This window comes from Rattus norvegicus, chromosome Y (genome assembly GCF_036323735.1).
Source record: "Rattus norvegicus strain BN/NHsdMcwi chromosome Y, GRCr8, whole genome shotgun sequence".
NCBI classification, from domain to species: Eukaryota; Metazoa; Chordata; class Mammalia; order Rodentia; family Muridae; genus Rattus; species Rattus norvegicus.
Genome location: NC_086040.1, coordinates 28,668,845 through 28,688,491, shown reverse-complemented (window position 1 = coordinate 28,688,491; position 19,647 = coordinate 28,668,845). Strand labels below are relative to the sequence as shown.

The window sequence follows — 19,647 nt, the reverse complement described above, 5'->3', positions numbered from 1 at the left end:
GATCTCTTGATATCACGGAACAATTCTTCCAACACTACAAAGTGAAATCTCATAAAGAAATGGGTACCCGAAGCCACAGTTTCTTACCTTCTATTTGGTTGTGCACACTGTGACCACCATTTCATTTTAACCAGGTTTAACGCAAAGGTATTCTCTGCCCCAAGAATCCAATTCTACTATATTGACATATTCAGCCATGTTCAGATAAATTTAATCACCAAGCACACCAAAGTAAGGATTTATAAAATATCCAACAGAAACATGGGAAGAAATGCTACAAATATAAATTCATACAGAATAAATAAACAAAAGGTCATTTACTTTTTGTAACACAACATCTATCCATTTTCATTGTATTGATTGGTTCTGTGTATATTCAGAAGCCAAGAAAATTGTATTTAAGCCAGGACACAATTTGTGAGTTTTAGTTCTCTCTATTATATAGACTATGAAGACTAACACTTAGATATCAATGCTTAATAGAAAGCAATTTTACATGTTGTGTCATTTAACTATTTCTCGGATTTTTTTGTATAATTGAAAAAGTATAGCTAAATCTTGTTATTTAATATTATTCCAACTCAATTTCAATATCTACTTTAACTCTGAGTAATAAGTCCAAATGGGATCTGATTACATATATTGGCCACATACGTATTTTTCTAAAAATTATAAGGCAAAGTTTTATATGCTAGAATGTACACTTTTGGGAGTACTGGAATTTAGTTCATCCTTTTTCATTACTTTTCTCTGAAAGACTATTTTTTACTAATTTGTTTCAAATTTTTAGAAGTATTGTTGTGTGTGTGTTTGTGTGTGTGAGTGTGCCTGTGTGAGTATACATACATACATATACATGTATATTTTATAATTCAAATATAATAAGACCAGAGAAAGTAGCTTGAGTGATATTGATAATTTATAGACACAGTGAATTTTTGTATATGCCGTATATATAACCTTGAAAATATTTTCTGAGTATTTTTTCAAAAGCAATTTTTAAATATGTATACTAGATCAAACATGCTAATTGCAGTTTTAGCTTTTTCCACACTAATTTTATCTCATTAGATGTCTAGAAAGAAATATATGGATCCCTGAATCATATATTAACTCCAACTGTAGGTAGAATCAATGATAGATCTTATTTTTCTCACCTTTACTTCATAAATTATATATTTAATATGCTCTATTTATATTAGAAACGTGTGCCACATTATACATATATATATGTATTTGTTGATAACTTCCTTCTGTAAACAAACATTAAGAATTAATGATTTATATACATTATTACAAAATCTAAGAACATTCAGTGTCTTCCATAATCAACTACCATAATGCATAAATATTAGAATCATTTCCTGACTGACGCTATTAACAAAAATTACTTGATGTACCATTCCTATAAACTAATTTAGATATTATCCATCTGAGTTTCTTCAAGGAAATGTCTAACTTTTAGTAAAGAGAAATATAGTAAAATTGTTACTGTCTTTGAATCACAAATGATGTCAGTATTTTTTTTCATTCTATATTTCTTTAAATTGTAAAATACAGTTTTGTTTAAATAAGTCATAACAAAAGGGGACATATTGATTATAGACAGCAAAAGAGAGCAAATGAAATTAATGCCAAACTCTAATATTTGAGCCAATATCAGAAAAGGGGAATGATATTTTACTATTAATTTAAGGAGACATAATATCATTTTTATTTAATAATTTTCCTGAATATTTTATGTATTTTCAGTTCAAATGGTATCTCCTTTCCTCCCTCTCCCATAAACCCCCCTTCCAGCTTCTTTGAAGATGTTCCCATTTCCACCAACTCACTTCAACCTCAATGCCCTGGCATTACCCTACACTGGGGAAACAAGTCTTCACTGGATTAAAGGATTTTAATTCCAATCATGCTGGACAGTGCATTTCTCTGCCACACATGTGGCTGGAATCATTGGTTCCTCAAACTGTACTCACTAGTGGGTTGTTTAATCCCCCTAATTTCTGGTGTGGTCTTGTTGGTTGATATTGTTGTTCTTCCTGGGGTTTTGCAAATCCCTTCAGCTCATTAAGTATTTTCTCTAAAACTTCCATTGAAACCCCCATGTATAATCCAATGGTTAGCTGCAACCATCCTCATTTATATCAGTAGGGATCTGTCAGAGCCTCTCAGGAGACATCCATATCTGATTTCTATCAGCAAGGATTTGTTGGCATCAGCAATGAAGTCTGAATTGGGTGGCGGCATAGTGGATGGATCCCCACGTGGGGCAGTCTCTGGTTGACCCTTTGTTCAGTCCCTGCTTGATTCTTTATCATTGTATTTCCTCCCATGAATATTTTGTTCCTTCTTCTTAGAAACAATGTAGCATCCACATTTTGGTCTTCTTTTAGCTTGGGATTCATATGACCTGTGGATTCTTTCTTATGAATTCCACACTTTTGGGTTGATACACACTTCCAATTAGTTTATATTATTTGTGTTATTACCTCACACAGAATGATAATTTCTAATTCCATCCTAAGAATTTTATGCAAACATTGTTTTTGATAGCTTAGGATACAGGGTGTAAATATACCACATTTCCTTTATCCATTTCTTTGTTGAGGGACATCTGGGTTCTTTTCAGCTTCTGGCAAATATATGTATATATGTATATATGTATATATGTGTGTGTGTGTGTTTATACATACAATATATGTGTGAGTATTTATGCAGATATATATATATATATATATATATATATATATATATATATATAGTTGCTTTCCACATATAGCATCATGTGTCCTTGTTATATGTTGGAGCATCTTTTGGGTAAATACCCAAGAAGTGGTATTGCAGGATCCTCATGTAGAACAAATTTTGTTAGAAAATTCCAGATTGATTTCCAGAGTGGTTATACCAGCATGCAATCCCACCAACATTGGAGGAGTGTTCCTCTTTCTCCACACCCTTTTAAGTATCATTTGTCTACTGAATTTGTTTTTATCTTAGCCATTCTGATTGGTGTGCTGTGGAATCTCAGGGTTTTTTTTTTTGTTTTTTGTTTTTTTTTTTGTTTTGTTTTGTTTGTTTTGTTTGATTTGTTTTTTTTTTGTTTTTTTTTTTTTGTTTTTTTTTTTTGATTTCCATTTACCCGATGGCTAAGGATGTTGATATTCCTCAGTTAAGAATTCATTGTTTAGCTCTATACACAATTTTGATAGGACTATTTGATTCCCTGTAACATAATTCATTGAGTCTTTGTATAGATTGAATTTAGCCCTCTATCAATTGGAGGATTGATAAAGATCTTTTCTTAATCGGTTGGTTGCTTCTTTTTGCTAATGACAGTGCCCTTTGCCTTACAAAAGCTTTACAATTTTATGAAGTTCCATTTGTCAAATCTTTATCTTAGAGCATAAGCCATTGGTTTTATATTCAGGAAATTTCCCCAGTGCCCAAGTGTACAAGACTCTTTGACATTTTTCTTCTACTAGGGTTAGGTTATATGGTTTTATGTGGAGACCCTTGATCCACTTTTACTTGAGCTTTGTATGCGGTGATAAGAATTGATTGATTTCACTTCTTCTACATGCTAATTTCCAGTCAAACCAGCACTATTTGTTGAAAATGCTATGTTTTTTCCATTGGATGATTTTGGCTCCTTTGTCAAATACCAAGTTCCTGGTGTGTGCCTTCATTTCTGGCTCTTCAATTCTATTCCATTGATCTGGGTATTTGTCTCTGTACCATAACCATTAAATTTTTATCATTATTTTTCTGTTACACAGTTTGAGGTAAGGTATAGTGATTCCCAAAGAAGGAAAAGATCTTTACCAATCCTGCAAAAGATAGAGTCCTTATATCCAAAATATACAAAGAACTCAAGAAATTAGACCGCATTGAGACAAATAGCCCTATTAAAAAATGGGGTCAGAGCTAAACAAAGAATTCACAGCTGAGGAATGCCGAATGGCTGAGAAACACCTAAAGAAATGTTCAACATCTTTAGTCATAAGGGAAATGCAAATCAAAACAACCCTGAGATTTCACCTCACACCAGTGAGAAGGGCTAAGTTCAAAAACTCAGGTGACAGCAGATGCTGGCGAGGATGTGGAGAAAGAGGAACACTCCTCCATTGTTGGTGGGATTGCAGACTGGTACAACCATTCTGGAAATCAGTCTGGAGGTTCCTCAGAAAACTGGACATTGAACTGCCTTAGGATCCAGCTCTACCTCTCTTGGGCATATAACCAAAAGATGCCCCCAACATATAAAAAAGACACGTGCTCCACTATGTTTATAGCAGCCTTATTTATAATAGCCAGAAGCTGGAAAGAACCCAGATGCCCTTCAACAGAAGAATGGATACAGAAGATATGGTACATCTACACAATGGAATATTACTCATCTATCAATAACATTGCCTTTATGAAATTCATAGGCAAATTGATGGAACTGGAAAATATCAAGCTGAGTGATGTAACCCAATCACAAAAAAAAAAAAAAAAACACACACACACATGGTATGCACTCATTAATATGTTGCTATTAGCCTAAATGCTTGAATTACCCAAGAGGCCTAGAACACATGAAATTCAAGACTGATGATCAAAATGTGAATGCTTCATTCCTTCTTTAAAATGGGAATAAGAGTACCCTTGGCAGGGAAGAGAGAGGCAACATAAAAACAGAGACAGAAGGAACACCCATTCAGAGCCTGCCCCACATGTGGCCCGTACATATACAGCTACCCAATTAGACAAGATGGATGAAGCAAAGAAGTGCAGGTGGACAGGAGGCAGATGTAGATATCTGCTGAGAGACACAGCCAGAATATAGCAAATACAGAGGTGAATGCCAGCAACAAAGCACTGAACTGAGAACAGGAAACCCGTTGAAGGAATCAGAGAAATAACTGGAAAACTTGCAGGAGCTCAAGACCCCATATGAACAACAATGCCAAGCAACCAGAGCTTCCAGGGACTAACCCACTACCTAAAGACTATGCATGGACTGACCCTGAACTCTGACCTCATAGGTAGCATTGAATATCCTAGTAAGATCACTCGTGGAAAGGGAAGTTAGTCCTTGTTCCTGCTAAGACTGAACCCTAGTGAACGTGATTGTTGGGGGGAGTGTGGCAATGGGGTGAGGATGGGGAGGGGAATACCCATAAAGAAGGGGAGGTGGAGGGGTTGGGGTATGTTGGCCTGGAAACCGGGAAAGGGAATAATACTCAAAATGTAAATAAGAAATACTCAAGTTAATTAAAAAAAAAAGAAATGAAAGGATCCAGTGTTAGAAATATGCACAAAAAATTAAGCGAAAGACTACAAAAATTTGGAAGGGAGATGAGATGCGGGCAGGTCTAGAAGGAGCAGGAGGGATTGTGGGTGCACTTGATCAGAGCACATTGTATTACATGTACGAAATGTTCCACAAATGAAAAGCAAACCTTCCCATCCTTTTGATATCTTTATGCTGTGTTACAATGCAAGGCTTTCAAGAGGAACACAGATCAGATATCAGCTCCTGCTTCTTCTTTTACGGGTGTCCTTGTGGTGAATAAATTTTACAAGCAGAAAAAAAATAAAGAAGTTCTTTTCTTGTTGAGGATAGTTTTCTCTGTCATGGGGTTTTTGTTTTTTCAAATGAGTTTTCAAATTGCTCTTTCTAACTGTATGAAGAAGTGAGTTGGATTTGTGATAGCAATTGCCTTGAATATGTTGATTGCTTTTGGCAAGTTGGCCATTTTTGCAATATTAACTCTACCAATCCATAAGCATGGAAAATCTTTCCATCTGAGATTTTCTTCAATTTTTTTCTTCACAGACTTGAAGTACTTGTCATAAAGATCTTTTACTTGCTTGGTTGAAGTGACACTGAGGTATTTTTTATTATTTGTGACTAATGTGAAAGTTGTCATATCCCTAATTTCTTCTCAACCTGTTTATCCTTGAAGTAGAGGAAGTGTAATGATTTGTTTGCGTTAATTTTATATCCAGGGACTTTACTGAAGGTGTTTTTGGCTGAAAGAGTTCTCTGGTTGAATTTTTGGGGTCACTAAAATATACTATCATATCATATACAAATCATGATATTTTCAATTCTTGAATTCCCTTTGATCTCCTTTGGTTGTCTAATTTCTGTGAATAAGATTTCTAATGCTATATTAAAAAAGTAAGTGGAGATTGGGCAACCGTTTCTATTCCCAGATATTTGTTGAATTGCTTCAAGGTTCTCTCCATTTATGTTGATGTTGGGTACTTTTTTTGTAATATTGTTTTTACTATGTTTATGTATGGACCTTGAATTTATTATATGTACCAAATCTTTTAACATGAAGAGGTATTGATTGTTTTCATTCTTTGTCACCATCTAACAAGATGATCATTTGTTCCCCCACCCTGTGAGTTTGTTTAAATAATTGATTTTTCTACATGCTGACCTCCAGTTGATCCAACACCATTTCTTGAAAATTCTGTCCTTTTTCCATTAAATGGTTTTAGCACAGTTTTCAAAGATAAAGTGACCATAGGTTTTTGCATTCATTTCTGGATCTCCAGGCTTGGATATCTGGTAAAACATTCAATTACCATGGATGGAGAAACCAAGATACTCCATGACAAAGCCAAACTTACAAAACATATTTGAACAAATCTAACTCTACATAGGAGAGTAGATGGACACTTCCAACACAAGGAAGGAAACTACACCTAGGAAAAATTTGGGAATTAATCTTTCAACAAACCCAAAAGATGATAGCCACACAAACGTAATTCCATTCCTAACAATAAAAATAACAAGAAAGAACAATAAATTTTATTTAATATCTCTTATCATCAATGGACTTAGTTCTCCAATAAGAAGATATAAACTAAGGGATTGGATAAATAAAGTGGACCGAACATTTTGCTGCATACAGGAAACACACCTTACTTATATAGACAGTCACTATCTCAAGGTAAAAGGATGGAGAGAAATTCCAAGCAAATGGTCCCAAGAAACAAAACAGAAATAGCCTTTCTTACATTGAATAAAATTGACGTTCAACCAAAGATATCAAAAATGATAAGGAAGGACAAAATAATTGTCAAAGAAAAAATAATACTAAGATGAACTATCAATTCTGAACAACTATGTTTCAAATGCTAGGGCACCTAAATTCACCAAAAGAAACATCACTAAGACTCAAAGCATATATTGGCGCCAACACAATAATAGTGGGAGACTTCAATACCCAAGTTCATCAATTGACCGTTTGTGGAAAATGAAACTAAATTGATACAGTGAAAATAACAGAAATAATCATCCAAATGGATTTAGCAGATATTTAAAGAACATTTCATCCTAAACTACAGAATATACCTTTTTTTTGCACCTAAAAGTAACTTCTCCAAACTTACCATATACTCTGTCACTAAACAGGTCCCTATAGATACCAGAATACTGAAATAATCCCATGCACCCTATCAGATTATCATGGACTAGTGCTGGTCTTCAATACTTTCTTATTTTTATATTTGTTTTTATTATCAATATTTGCTTAATGTGGTATTTTTGAAACACCAGCTTTCTTGATAGTTTGGCACTATGAAATCTAGGTTGGGTTTAGCCTAGTAGTAATCCTTCCATTTTGCCTCTATAGTAGCAAGAGAGAGAGCTCCATTCCATTCTTGGATATATTCTACATTTTGAGTGAGCATTTTGGGCACACTGTGCATTTAATGGTTTTCATCTTTTCTTAAATATATATTATTATTATCTCATCTTACAAATTTGTAGTTTGATAATTACATTTTAATATCATGGTTCCTGAATGGATCTTTTGATCTCATTTTGTTTATATGTTATCTCCATTTTAAATGGATTTTCCTTTGTGAATATTTTCTGTCTTTAAGTATGTTTTTGTCTTTATGTGATTTTATTATTGTTTATCAATGAAAAAATGCAATTTATTTATACCAGCAGCCTTACAGGAAGGGGAACACAAGAGTTAGTTAGATATTTGTATAGTATGGGTTACTTATTAAAAAATAAAAATCTCTGAAACAAAGGACAGTGATGAATTTCACACTATCCTCCCCCAATGTTCCCAGAATACAATAATTCCCAGTAATGGCCTGAGGTCATGTGCTGTTGGGAATAGTTGATGGAAGAATAAACCCACAAACCACAGAATATTTAAAGAAAAACTTTCTTCCATACACACAGATACATAATAGGATTACATGGAGGTCAATACAATTAATTGAAGAAGATGAGAAGAGGAATGTTGTGAGGACAAGGAAAGAATTTAAACCACTGTCAACTATACAATGGTGAACATTTGTTCCCAAAAAGTGGTTTGTGTGCCAGAACAATAACAGCTGGACTGGACCCACCTTTTATCTACACAGAGTGGGGAGCTATGGTCCTATTGGAAACAATGAAGACAGAACCCAAAACAATAGCAAAAAGAGGAATTAATATAAGCAATCCGGTGATGCAAACTACCAAAGACATGTTTATGTTCCAACCAGAAATCGCAGGAAAACTAAAGTCATATTTGAGCGCCCCATCTAAAGACAAGAGTGAGCGAGCCATGGCCTTTCTCCCTTTCATATTTTTCAAGTACTTTACAGAAACAAGAATCTCAGACTGCTTTGTCCATGATTTATGAAAGGGTTTTCTAGGCGTCATGTATTAAGAAATCATTTAAAAGTATTTTTAGCTCCTGACACGGTTTTATTAAAGTTCTCAAACTTCTTGGACTAAGATTCCAAAGTGTAACTAGGCCAACCCTGAGCTGTAAAACTATGACAAGGCAACAATAACAGATATTTTCATGGCCCAAGCATTATAGCAATATACTATTGAGTAGAGTGATCCAAATTAATTCAAACAGCTCAAGAGAGAAGCAGAAAAAGGTTAGAAAAGTGATGAAGAATCAACACCTTGCTTGTGTATGCCAGCAATTATGGTTCTGCAGTAAGTCCTAAGAGGCAGTATCCAAGTAGCAAGGGGAGGAAAGGACTAAGGACAAGACAGGGAGAAAAACTAGCATGGCACATATATGGAAGAGAAAAACTGAAAATGTCCTGTAATTTAAAAAAAAAGATTTTTTCATTATTTTCTCATTCCAATCAAAAGAGACATCCATGAATGATTCTCCTCTAAGGCTTCCATAAAAGAGGTAAAACGAAAAAGAACATAAACATTGAAAGTTTGAAAATAAAACAAAAGTAAAAGAACTTGTGTACGTTTCAGAGCAGGAACACTGAAAATGCACTAAATCTGGTCAAGATGAAACGTAGAGTGGGAAGCAGGAATTAGAATTAAGAGCTGCAAGAGATAGGCAGGTGAGCAGTGACAGGAACATGGCCAGGCCTGAGAGATAAGGCTGGATCTTTACAGGGACACAGAATGAGGTAAGAAAACATTTCAAATAAAGCAGCACCTTTCCTTTCTGCTCACCTCAGTAATCCCATCCTCTAATATCCCCCATTGAAGGACTAAAATAGAAGAGTTGTGGTATGTATGTCACTCACTTCCCATTTACTTTTAACCCTGCCTCCAAAGTCAGGAAATCCAAACTTTCTAACTTCCAGGAACAAAAATACAGCCCCAGGTATAAGGAGGTCCTGAGGGCCAAATGACAAACTGCAGTTAGTGAGAGTAGAGAATATGGAGATGTCTCATTCAACATAGCAGAAGTGTGACGGCCCAAGCTAAGAAAGGAAAAGGCAACCATATCAGGTAAACAAGGTCTGCTTCTCATAGCATTAAACTCATTTATATTATTCATTCCTTATAAAAGAAATACTTTATTTGGGCTTATAAACCAGAATATCAGAGTCAGTGATTGATGATATCAGAGCAAAGATATACAGGCAGAGGTTGCTGACCATAAGCGGAAGGTGGAGAAAACTAGATTGAAATAGCTTCAATCCTTTGAAACTTCAAAGCCTACCCCGAACAACATACCTCCTGCAACAAGGACATACCACCTAGTGAGGTTACAATTTTTGGGCATTTACATTATTCTTAACTACACTTAGTCAAATCAATTCCCAGCTCAATCTTCATTTTGAATGAAGCTGATTTTCCTGCAAAGTGGCTCTACCATCTTCTCTTCCTAATATTGGCTTTCATCATGGGGATAATAGATGATTCTGGATGCATAGGGGATGTTTTTATTCCTATATATCACTCCATATACGTACTATTATGTGTACTGACATTTCAATGAGTTTCATTTGGAGAAGGTATAAATGGTTTAGCTTATATATATGCTTTCAACCTCTATTAACATCTTTTAGAAAATATCAAATATCCATTCTTGGTTAATAATTTCTTCTCTCATATGATAAAAAAATAAAATTTTACTCTAATCAAAATAATTCTCTATTATTTTAATATTGAAAGATACAGAAGAATATTAAGATAATGTGGAATATTAAATCAGCTGATCTGCATGTTCATTAATTAAGAACAACTAGAATCATTGATATGTTTTTGGAACATAATATAGTAACAAATACAAAAGCATTGAATAAATAGTGGCAGAAGACGAGTGTCATCATCTAAAATGTACCTTACCTTCAGATCCAGTGTTTTCTTTCATGTAGCAAGAATTCAATTCACCTACTCTTCCTCAGTATTTTTCAAACTCTCATTGACTCTAATTTCAAAGCTGTATCCTATAACTAGCATGATTGTTAAATTTCAAACCAAGAACAGTGCATGTGTCAATCATTTTCCGCCTTTCCTTATTTGTGTTTTATTCTGTTCCCAAAGGCCATGTTGTGTTGAAGTTATGAAGAATTTCTTGCTCCTTTGATGAAAATTTTCTGAAAGCATAGATTATTCATATTTGTAAAATACTGTTGATATGTTTAATAGTACTGGATATTATAGTTAAAATCATCTGGATTAGGAATTTTTGCATGTATATCATAACACACTAAAATACTAAAGATTAAAAGTAGAAGAGCTAGAATTTATCACATGTTTTTACTCTTCTAGGGTTTGTAAATTAACAAAATCTGAAAAATGACTTCTTTCTGTGAAATTCACATTCATGAGCTATTAAATTCTAATCAAAGAGTGTGTCAGCACCAATTAAATTGGATTAAATTATAATTGCAATACAAAATGTTTGTAGTAAGTATATGGGCAAATAATTTGTCTGAATATACTAAATAAGCATGTAATATAATCATAGGTTTGCTCTTCATTAAATAAGTACTCCCATTTATAACTTAAAAAATACAGATATTAAAGTGAGTTTTGTTATATAACAGCTAATAATGGTCTTAGTAATGGATTAAATCACCAAACAATGAACAGTAAGTAGGAATGTCTAGTGAGTTAGAGGTTCTTTCAAGCATCTTCAAGGGGCTAAAATAAATTCCTTTATAATTCTCCTAAATCCACTTATCATGAAATATTCCACATCAGAGTAAATAACACCAACATCTTTTCTTTTGCTCAAAAAAAGACATTGGCTTTCTTTTCTTCCTGCCCACACCACACTCATTCTTCTACCAAACACAACAATTTCCAACATAGCTCTCTGATATGACTCTTTTTCATTATCACTGACAGTACTTCCAGATAGACTTCAAAAACATCCTTAAAATTATTCTCTGTATCATCTCATAATACATAAGTAACCAGAGTCCCTTCTATATACATTGTGAGTTAAACAAACTTATTTAAAACTGTTCAATGATTTCTAAGACATTTACAGTAAATAAAAATTATATGTCTAATACTTTTCCTATATTCCCATATGAGACATTGCCTAAGCTTCAGCTTTATTTGGACCGCTCTTCTATCTCTTAGTCAATACAAACTACTATCATATTTACTTTTTGGAAATGTCAAGCTCTTTGTCCTTTTATCATCCTTCTATTTACTGTGATTTTGCCCAAAATATAGATCAACTATATTTCATCTAATCTAACTTAAATGTCACTTCCTTATGACAATCTCCATGACCATATTTTTAAAATAGATTCTTCAACTACTTGCATACTATCAACTGTAACAGACTCATTTATGAATTCATTTCTTTCTTTTTCTTGAACTATAATGCAATTTTTATAAAAGAAAGTTCATAATACATTTTATTCATTCCTAATCTATACCACTATTATGGACCTGATACAGTAATGGAGACTTATTATTTATTACATGATTCAGTAAGTTTCAAAAATAAACTTTATACTATTCTTCATTTTAATAAATATGCATCCCATTCATTGGTTATTCCAACATGTAGTAATTATGTGAATTCTTCAATATATTACAATTCAATGACCTAGTTGACATTGCCTATATATTTTAATTTGTCACAGATAGTCTGTGTCATATTCAACACAATACTGTGTTCACTGAGCAATTATCTCATCTGGCAATATATTTGACATGAAAGAATGAGATCCCATGAGGAAATAGATGGACTTCCAGGAGTGCTGACACACTCAAGAGCACAGGAGAGACTTCTTCTCAGAGGTAACTTCCTGGAGTGCTCAGAACCCACGAATGGAGGTGTAGTCTGTTACAGCATACTTTTGTTTCTATCTATTCCATATAGCTGAACCTGATCCACAGTTCTTGGTACACAAAAAACTCCTAACCCAAAACATCCGGAAAATCCCAGACAAAATGACAAGATAAAACCTAAGGATAATAGGTATAGTAGAGAATGAAGACTCCCACTTTGAAGGGTCAGTAAATATCTTCAACAAAATTATAGTAGAAACCTTCCCTAACCTAAAGAAAGAGACAACCTTACACGTACAAAATTCAAAGAGAACTCCCAAAAATTTGGAGCAGAAAATAAATTTCTTCCATCACATAATAGTTAAAATATAAAGTACACAAAACAAAGAAAAAATATTAAAACCAGTAAGGGAAAAAAGGTTGAGTTACATAAAAAGGGAGACCAATCAGTATTCCACACTTCTTAAAATAGACTATGAAAGCTATCAGGTCCTGGGCATATATCACACAGATCATAAATGAACAAAAATGTCATCCCAGGCTGCTATAAAACCTCTCAACTACCATAGATGGAGATTCCAAGATATGCCATGACAAGAGCAAATTTACACAATATCTTTCCACAAATCCAGTCCTACAAAAGATGAAAGGTGGAAAATTCCAGTACAAGGCAGGAAACTACACCCAGAAAAAGAAAGAACACAATCTACTTTTAAAACACAAAAGAAGATAATGTAGGTAGCCACAGAAACATAATTCGACATCTAACAAGAAAAATAATAGACAAATCCAATCATTTGTCTCTGATATCATTAAACATCAAAGGACTCAAATGCCCCTGAAACGACATACACTAGAAATCAACTGCCCTGGAATAGAAACACTTTATTCTTCCTCTGTCTGCAATGGAGGGGTCAGAGACATAGCTATCTGATGGAACGAAATCTAGAATTGACCTTGTGACTGAGGAGTGTCTCAAACAGTCAGCCTCTGCTGTAGTGTACCTGAGACTGAATCCTTGTCAACAAGAATCCATAGGAGACTCTCACTTTGTTCGTGGCTGACTCAGGTATAACATTCAACTAATAAAGACCAGAACTTGTTCCTCAAACCTTATTGCATAGCCAATACAACTTTGACCACCAAAAAATCTCCAAGAACAATGGATTGACGTCCCATGGCCAATGAATAAAAGTTCCACCCTGGATCCAAGGCCACTTATCTAAGATACTCACCAGAAAGGTTAATATCCCTCACACCCATACCTGTGCTGCTAATAGTAAGTTTAAAAAAGGATTAGAGACAGTGACTTCACACAAGATTTCAGAATAAACCTCAGATTGCTGTCACGTCTGTAGTGGAGTCCTTGGAGATAAGAATTTTTTGGAGTTCTCTGAAAATGTAGAGGCCTGGAGTGATGGGATCATTGTTTTTTATAGAAGGTAATCATGGATAGTCCCCTACTATCAAACCGGATTAAGACTTTTCTCCTTTCAAAAACATTGATATTTTTTATAGGCCTTAGAGTTACCCATTTGACAAAATGGTCTCTCAGAACCATCCCTTCTGCTTGGGGCCCATGGGATATTTTACCTCGGACCAAGGAGCATTGATCCCTCTGGTGAAGGTTCACTGAAATCCAAAAGGAGGGAGCAAATCCTGGAATCTTATGCTACTTCCTTGAGTAAAGTCACATGATATGTTGTGAAGTCATCAGTCTGGTGCTCATTTCGTTTTGGTTGAACATACTTTTAGGGGGCAATCATGCTTAGGACACCTCAACTTTTCATGAATCATGTAATCTATATTCAGGCTCTTGCATATTCAGCTAAAGATGTGGATATGCTAGACTATGCGGTATCATTAGAAGATGATGCAATGCTAGGACCTCCTGAGCTATTGTAAGCAATTTAAATTTTTCTCAAATACAAGGGAATATGAATACTCTAATCAATTCTCCTGCTACAGGGGCATCAGCAACTCATCTTTACTTGGTGGTACTCATCCTTTCTTTCTTTGATTAAGGAGGCATCATGTGTTATCCCTGAAGGAAAGGTTACTTCATATCATTCTAGTTTGTCCAAAGTAGGTTTAGATATTAATTTAGGGTGAGGAAACCCACACTAGTTCCTGATATTATGGACTGTGCCACAGATATGTTTCCTAATTTTTCCCAGGTTTCTCCTTCAGTTCAAGGTAAACTTGGGTTTCAATTGGGATGCAATGAAGAGCCCCTGAAAAACATATTCTGCAAAGTAAGATGAATATATTCTACTTTCTTTGAATAAGAAAATCTAGCAATACCCTGTAAGTTGAAAGGGGCTTAATACAAATTATTTTGATGAAGAACATACAGAGAAGGAAATGAAATGAAATCTCACACAGTTTTTTTTTCTTAAGGAAACTTTAAATTAATATCCCCTGACAATGGTTTCTTCCGAGAATCCACTTCTATCCATAGGATCTCAGTTCTATTCTTCTAAGAGGTCTTAATGTTTCCTTTCTTACCTGGGTGGCCAGGCATAGATAAATGTTTGAAGGAATGGAAGACCACGTGGACATGATGTCCTCAGACATGTCAGTGCAAATCTGAGCCCTAACCTAAGTTCTGCCTTTAAGGTTTTTCACATAAAATGGAGCAGTTTCATCTTTGTTGTCGATGATTATCCTGCTTCTGAACAGCTTGTGCAAAACATAAATCCAGAGATTACCACCCAATATGTAAGAGCAAATTCCCTAATTTCTGGCCAGCACACCTCAGAGTACCCCCACACATAGTTATTCTGGACTGTGAAAACAGTTGCACTTGACTGCCTTCTTCCAGTACCCAAGGTAAACTTTTGCCTGAAGGATTCTGTGACCTTATCACTCTTCCCAATCCTCCTAAAATGTTCTCTCTGAATAATGGGCCCTTGACTTTCCAACAAAGTAGTCGTATCCCTAACTGATTAAACATATTTTCAAAAGTGACTCCTTCTATAATCCAATGACTCTGCTCCACTCCGGTTTGAATTCCCAGAGTCGTAGTTTAGAATCAGAGTATATAACCCTTGCAAACTGCAATAAGACAAATCAATAGAAATGTAATAATTTCAACATTTCTGCTTAGATCTTAACAGCTGAACAAACCAGAAGAATTAACCTAGCCAAAAAAAAATTATCCAAAGCCTTTGGCAGAAGAAATATGTTCCTGTCTTTTCTCTCCTGCATTAACAGAAATTATGAATATATAAACCTCTGAATGAGAATTTGAAACTTATGATTACGGCTGGAAACTTTATCCACTGTATAAGGTACCAGGAAGCTTTTCTCTTGACAGAAGTGTGTATGACACCTATATACACTATGCCTGAAGAAGTTTCTCTTCATTTTCAATAGGGCTTTAGAGTTTTCCTCTCTTACATGGGGTTCACTTTACCCAGTGTTAACTTACTCCTTCTGATTATATTGTAGAGCATGTCAGTACTCGCCTAAGTATAGCATTGCCCTAGACCCTTTATGATAAAGGGGCTTAAAACCTGTTTGAAGCCTTACATGGGCCTTTTATTTTCCTATACCCATCAAGTGGTGTTGTCTTTTCTCCTTAAAGGTCTGCCAGACCTAGGGAGTGTTATACCTCGCATCCTACATGAAAGACCATCTAGCATTCGTTGTCTTTCCAGTAGGATTGTGGGCCAATTGTCTACTTCAATCCACTAAGTCGATTTTAGACCCTCAGCTTCTGCGAATGGGGGCTAGGGAAATGAAATTCTATTGAAAGGGCTCTAAAAATTATTCTCAGTGCACATCAATTGTCTCAGAACTCCTCCCTGTGTACTATGTGAATTTTGGAGTACCTGTGGAACTAAAGAATTACTAGAGCTGCCCTTCGGCCCATGCCACTCAACACCCCTATAAAGAAAGTTTGCTTAAAACTAACCTCTTTATTCAATGTATTCATACAACACATATGCAAACAATGGTATCTTATATTTCTCTGCTTCTAAATCCTAGTTCAGAAGACACAAAGCTAAATTGACTCTTATACTATGTGCCTTAAAGTAGGTCATCAAAATATACACCATTCCTATATTTTATTCACATATGTGTGTAGCTGAACACATCCATGAAGAAACATCACCGCTTCCTGAACCACTTATACTTTTATTGTGACCATTGCCTGGACTAAAAGATATATATGTATACATATAGGGAACATACTTAGAAGTTACTGAAACAGAGTCAGAACATTCCTCAAGGCCCAGTGTAGCCGATAACCTTCCCCTGCTGACCATGGGTAAAGTTGATAATTCTTTTCTTCAAAATATGACTAGGGTCCTCCACATTGTGAACCAATACATTCAGGATTTCACTTTAGCTAAAGATCTTCTCAGAACTTCCCATTCTGTAAATCTGTTCTCAGAACTCTCCTGTTCTGAGATACATCCTAGACTCATTCCTCTTTGAAGAGGCCCTGAGAACTACCCTGAACGATGATGTGACTCCTTCCCCATCAGTGTGGCCTTGGATCTTGCTCACCTCTTGATGGTGTACACTGCCTTTGACCAAATGAAACTCACACATTGCTTTATTCACAAGGTGACATGAGACATGCTTTTTCAAATAATAGTGTGCCAAAGCTTGTATTCTAAAGCAGTCCCTCATGACTTTGAATTACCTCACATGGATATACTCTAAATAATAGAGAATCAAGGCTTTTACCTTTTACCATGGTGGATAGGGAAATATCTTCTTCCATCGGGTTTGAGGTCCCAGGTCCTATATATAGAATCATTGATTGATTCCAATCAAGCCAATCACTAGAAATCAAGAGCACCCTTTGTTGCTACCCATATATGGACATATTAAGACAAACTGAATGAGCAACAGATCCAGAGACAGTCATCCAAGCTGTTTAAAAAAGGCTTGGGTTGTTACCTAAACTTCCCCAGATTTAATACACGATGCAAAATTTCTACCAACTAAAGAAGTATAGAAATTGAAGGGCATTGTTGGAGAAAATCCTTCACCAAATCAGGTTACAATGACATCCATGTGTCACAGGATGTTTCATGCTACCAACCCCAACTCCAAGGGTTTTCTAACACATACCATTGCACAATCAGATCTCAAAGTTTTCTCTTTCTTAAAGGCGTCGAGATCTTCCTTTTTCCCTCAGTTACCTAAGTCATTGAACAGAATGTCAGACCTCCCTCCTACAACTGAGCCTACTCTACTCATTCCCTGGTTGCCTTATGTCTTCTCAAGTACTCATATAAAGGAAAGACCCCCAAATTTTGATTATTTGAAAGTGGGCAGAAGTCACTTCACTTCTGACTAAAGAGGCCCCATGGTCTCATGGCATACCTCTGTAGAAGCCAGAATCAGATTCAATAACATGTAGTTCAATGTAGTACAAAATGGGACCTTCAACCACAAAAACTATAGGCAGTCAGTTCATGGCCAAGGGTGTATATGCTATGGAATGATGCTCACGAGATATGTCAGGTTTGGCTCCTAAGGGCAAGTCTCATTGATTCCATCTATACTTGTGAGGAGTTTCAGTTGTAGCCTCTAGCTCTGGAAGTCCCAAGAGCATCACTTAATTACAAGGACATCTTATACCTGATTTAAACTCATTTTACTTAAGTGCCAATCTTGACCAAGATTACCAGGCAATCCTGATTGCGATTTCGCAGTGGGACATCATAAGATACTTGTTGTAGATCAGAGGGCAGAGTATAGAAAGCTAAAATTAACATATATGCAATCTTACTACAGATGGTTGTCAGAAATGCAATTTTTCCATCTCTCATTTATGGATGTGTACACATGTACACTTATACTTATATATATCATATGCACATATATACATCACACACACACACACACACATATATATATATACACACACATTATACATAATATATATACATCATATGTATACATTTATACATCTTATTTATACACATATGATATATATATACATTTATACATCATATATATATATATATATATATATATATATATATATATATATATATATATATATATATATATATATGTATCGATGGAGCATCAGAGTTCAGATAATCACTTACCCTGATGGAAGAGCATGCTAATGGAAACTGGAAAGAATAATCGGAAGAAAATTAAGCAATACCATACTGTTTTCCCACCACCAAAGGTGAGCTAGAATTTTTCCTTCTTCACAGTTAGGTGACTAGATCTTTGTAATTGGTTAAAAATGGCCAGGCACTTTCTTGTTTAGCAAAGCAGTTCAGGATGACTCCATAAGTTGCAGTTATGAACACAGGTTACTAAAACTGCACCTATTTCCTAGCCATCTCAACACCATCCCCTTTAGATGAAGGGGAATCAGCACTTCACTTTGATTGGTGGCCTTCAGGTCTTTATTTTTTGACAAATAATACTTTACACCATCCCCTTCTGTATAAGATCTGTTATAAGAAGGACTGGAGTTTACTATTGAGATCTCAGATTTTTTTTTTTTTTTGCCCAAGAGGACCAAGATTAAAGAGTCCTTAGAGCATACTCAATCTTCTAATAGGGAGCTTTAGATCAAGTATAACCCTCTAATAGGGAGCTTTAGATCATGTTCATCTAATAATGGCCACTAAATAAATATAGGTTTGGCCAAAGGTACTTCACCTAATTATGATCTGTGTTAGCAAATCGTGAAACTTTCATTATCTCTCCTATATACCATCCTTCATGCTTATACCCATGTCGTTGATGATTAGCTTCAAGAGGACTTAGAGACTGAAAATCATGACTGCTGAATAATACTAATGCTTGGACCCCGGTTAGAGCCTACCATGGTGTAATTGAAGATGTGAATATGTAAAGTAGCCCTAGCTTTCCTGCTCAATTTAGGCTTGAAAACTCCCTTATCCTAAAATAGGTTTGTCACTTTAAGCAGATTCTACGTCTTCTTTAATATTCTACTCTTAAACATCATTACTTTAAATCACCAATTTATGTCCACTATATATCAAATGTATATTCTGTATATAAGTGTCTGCTATCTGTCTTATAAGACTGACAGTTCCTGAGATCATCTCTGGCACCCAGGTCTAAAACTCCACTTCTAGTCAAAAAGGTCCTCAGTACCTAACCTATTTGACAAAGAATGATTCTGAAACATTCTACTTTTGGTGAAA

The 19,647-nt window shown here is 35.1% G+C and overlaps 1 long non-coding RNA gene across 1 annotated transcript in view; it reads right to left on the bottom strand.

Annotated features, from left to right (window-relative positions):
- Window positions 1-8,825: 8,825 nt before the first annotated feature.
- LOC120099664 (uncharacterized) overlaps window positions 8,826-19,647 on the bottom strand; it is a 264,189-nt gene continuing 253,367 nt past the window's right edge. The window contains exon 3 of the long non-coding RNA XR_010061866.1: window positions 8,826-10,824. This is a non-coding gene — a long non-coding RNA (uncharacterized LOC120099664). The remainder of the gene's footprint in view (window positions 10,825-19,647) is intronic.